General features: G+C 41.5%; 1 long non-coding RNA gene across 2 annotated transcripts; it reads left to right on the top strand.

The window, feature by feature from the left end:
• The first annotated feature begins 1,236 nt into the window (after nucleotides 1-1,236).
• Nucleotides 1,237-3,385, top strand: LOC134479655 (uncharacterized). 2 transcript variants are annotated; one of them, XR_010053207.1, is made up of 2 exons: nucleotides 1,237-1,583; nucleotides 3,155-3,385. It is a non-coding gene; the product is annotated as an uncharacterized LOC134479655 (long non-coding RNA). The 2 variants fall into 2 exon arrangements; XR_010053206.1 differs by having other exon boundaries at nucleotides 1,237-1,594.
• Nucleotides 3,386-3,691: the final 306 nt, after the last annotated feature.

The following is a 3,691-nucleotide window of genomic DNA, read 5'->3' as shown; positions in this document are numbered from 1 at the left end:
AAACTGCCCACCTAAATAAGATAGATTGACCTATAAAAATCCATCCCTTAAGAAATATTCATAACTACCTGTGGCCATTTAAGGCCACATGGATCTGGGTCGTCCTTCTCTGCCTCCGTCTTGGTTCTCCTTTCTCTTTTCCTCTTCTCCCCTGCCGTACAAAAACTTTGTCCCTGCCTTACTTTTTACTGTCCAATTACAGGCCTCGCCTTAACTTGTGCCAGCCCTCACCTGCCTATAGACATCAACCTACAGGGTGGAAGGTCACATAGCTTCACTTGGGTCTATGTGAGGACTCGCTTGTCTCTGAGGCAACCAGGTCTTGGGGGCCTGCACTTAGTATTGCAATATGCAGCACAAGATAAAACCCCGACACTTCATAGTCCTGGGATTTCAGGTATGTACACTCATACTTGGCATTTTTTTCAAAGATTTATTTATTCAATTTATGCATGAGTACACTGTCACAGTCTTCAGACACACCAGAAGAGGGCATCGGATCCCATTACAGATGGTTGTGAGCCACCATGTGGTTGCTGGGAATTGAACTCAGGACCTCTGGAAGAGCAGTCAGTGCTCCAGCCCCATACTTGGCATTTTTAATAGAAGCTGAGGATTCACATTTGCGCAGCAAGCACTCTTACCTGCCTCATTCCTTTCTTGACCTTAAAGTTAGCACACAAAGTAATGAATTTCATTGTGACATTTTCATAAATATGTCTGCATAGTTTTAATTGGGAGCTTGAATCTAAGCACTGAAATCCAAGACAAATAAAGCAGCTTTCGTATAAAAAGGTGGAAACCGATACCAACTCAGGGTGTTTTTTAAGCACTTACATTTTAAACCCCATTTTCCTCGTGACTAGTGACGACGACGATAATAACAACAAAAAAAATGCAATTAAAATGCTTTCTGTTTCTGTGTAACTTTTAGTGGAAACTGAATCTGTAACCCATGCCAGTTTAAGAGAGTGGTGCCGGGGTTGGGGATTTAGCTCAGTGGTAGAGCGCTTGCCTAGCAAGCGCAACGCCTTGGGTTCGGTCCCCAGCTTCGAAAAAAAGAAAAGAAAAGAAAAGAAAAAAACCAAGAGAATGGTGCCAGAGGGTGAACTAACCAGTGTGACAGACAGCAAGGAAACAGTGAGAGTAAACGAGGGCAAAGGGAGGTTGGGGGAGGGGCTGAGAAGATGCCAAGAAAAAAAAAAAAAAAACCTCCAAGTGCCAAACAGGGCTAGAGGGAGTGAGCAAAATCGTGGTTTTTTAGATACTTGTGATTTTAAAATATTTAGTTTTTTTTAATCTTCTACCTAAATAATTTAAAAAGGTTTATTTATTTTACGTGAAGGAGTGTGATGCCTATATGTATGCTCGTGAATGTGTGTTTAGTGTCATCCAAAGAAGCCATAAGAGGGCGTCAGATTTCCTGGAACTGGAGTTACCAGATGGCTGTTGTTCGGGTTTAAATCTCGGCCGGTGCCGGGACAGAACGCACCAAGCCGCATGGAGAGAAGAGGAGAGGAGAGGAAAGGAGTCCGGCCATGGGCGCGTGGCGGGAAGGGGGCAAGAACGGAGAAGAACAAAGAGTACGAGCGAAGTAAGGGGGTGGGGGTGCGGGGAGCAAGCAGCCCCCTCTCTAGTCAGGCACAGCTGGCTGTTGCTAGGCAACTGAGGGGCGGAGCATACCTGGCCGTTCCCAGGTATCTGTGGGGGTGGAGCTTAGACAGAACACCACCAGCTGTGAACTGTCACGCAGATGCTGGGAACTGAACCTAGGTTCTCAGCAAGAGGAGCAAGTGCTCCAAACTGCTGAGCCATCTCTCCAGCCCCTCCGATCCACTATTTTGACATCGATGATTCTATTTACATCGTTAAGTTCTACCTCAAGGAAATAGCTTGAAATGCTATTACCGTAAGGAGAATGTCCATTTTGTCCAGGGAGCTCAGGCAAGAACTGGGAAAAAGGACTTAAGGAAATGTACTATACCCTCAATAAATATTTAGTATGCGGTACTAACAACATAAATGACTCAGCAGAGGCAAAGACTAACTTGCACTCATTTTAAATTTTTAAAGAATTATTTATTTATGTATTGTGTATATATGTATATAGATTTACACATATGTTATATTTGGAAGGATCATGCAGATATATAGATATATATATATAGAGAGAGATAGTTATAGATATACAGAGGATATATATCTTCAGACACACCAGAAGAGGGCATTAATCCCATTACAGATGGCTGTGAGCTGCCATGTGGTTACTGGGACTTGAACTCAGGACCTCTGGAAGAGCAGTCAGTGCTCTTAACCCTGGGCCGTCTCTCCAGCCCTTGCACTCCTTAAGATAACATATTTTTAAAACAAGATTTTACAAACATGTTTGACGACTATCCTCCCTCTCAGAAACACCACCATTACCAGGCAACAGTTTGTGTTTATACATTGTAATGCTTTGCCTCAGGAATCTCAGTTTACAGCTTCTGGGTGGCATTTTTGACATTCTTAATTAGTTTTTTTTTTCTGTTTCAGAGAGATACCGAGGTTAATATTAATTTAATTTTTATTTTAAAGTGCCAACTCGCTTCTCCTCCCTTCTCACACTCCTTTTCTGTCAAGTGTTGGCAAGTGTGAAACCTTACAAAAGAAAGCAAAAAACCGAAAACCAAAACAACCCGCCCCCCACCCCTCCACACAATCAAAGTAGCATTGGGGAAGCGATTTGTAAAAAGGCAACATCTAAAAGCCTCCACACTGTCTGAGCAGCATGCATTTTTAAAACAATTGAAGGGGCAGATGCCTCCTAGCTATTGTTAACCCCACTGAAGAGAGTAAAGACCGTTACCCAAATTCTTTGGCCAGTTTATGAAAGCCTTATTTTCTGTCAGACAGGGCTATCTCCCTAATTCGGGTTTAAGATAGTAGCATCAGACAGAGGAGAAGGAGGGGTTTATATTAGTTCCCCAAACTATAAGGCTTGGGGGATGGCTTCCAAAGGGTTTTGATTATATAGGAACTTGGCAAAAATATTTCAAAATTATTTGGCAGAATATTTTATCAGGGTGGAGGCTAGGGTATTAAGGTGTGGAACATGTCAAATTCCAGAAGATAGTTCAAGACCTGGTAAAATATAATTTTTTTTTTTTTACAGAAAATAGGAACGAATTTATTTTGACATCGAGCTGGAGTCAGGCTGGTCCACCACCATCAGGAGTGTCTTAAATCAATGCTCATGTATTTTAAGTAATCGAATGGATGGATAAGAGATACAACGTAAAGCATAGAGATAATTTTAAAAAATCAATTGTGTAATTGAAGCAAGTTCAAAATTTTACCGAATAAGAGATAAAATCAAAATAATTAAACTGCTTAGGGAAAAATATTGCCAGATAACTCTTTGTCATATTTTTTTAAATGCCTGTTTAAAATATCTCAATGCTGGCCTTAAATTTGCGCTGTTGTACCAGGAGATGTGTTCATTTGTTCAAGTAAGGAAACTACATCTGGTACAGCAGACGTAATCATAGTTACTACCCATTTAGTTCGCAATAGTCAACTGACATTCTCCATGAACCATCCATCTTCTGCAGTGGCCAGATAGGAGAGTTAAAGGGAGATGTGGTGGGAATCACCATCCCTAAATCTTTCAAGTCCTTGATGGTAGCACTAATAATTTCTGCAGTTCCTC

The sequence above is a fragment of the Rattus norvegicus genome, chromosome 7 (genome assembly GCF_036323735.1).
Source record: "Rattus norvegicus strain BN/NHsdMcwi chromosome 7, GRCr8, whole genome shotgun sequence".
NCBI lineage: Eukaryota > Metazoa > Chordata > Mammalia > Rodentia > Muridae > Rattus > Rattus norvegicus.
The sequence above is the reverse complement of the archived record's forward strand: the minus strand, read 5'-3'. Positions and strand labels throughout refer to the sequence as shown.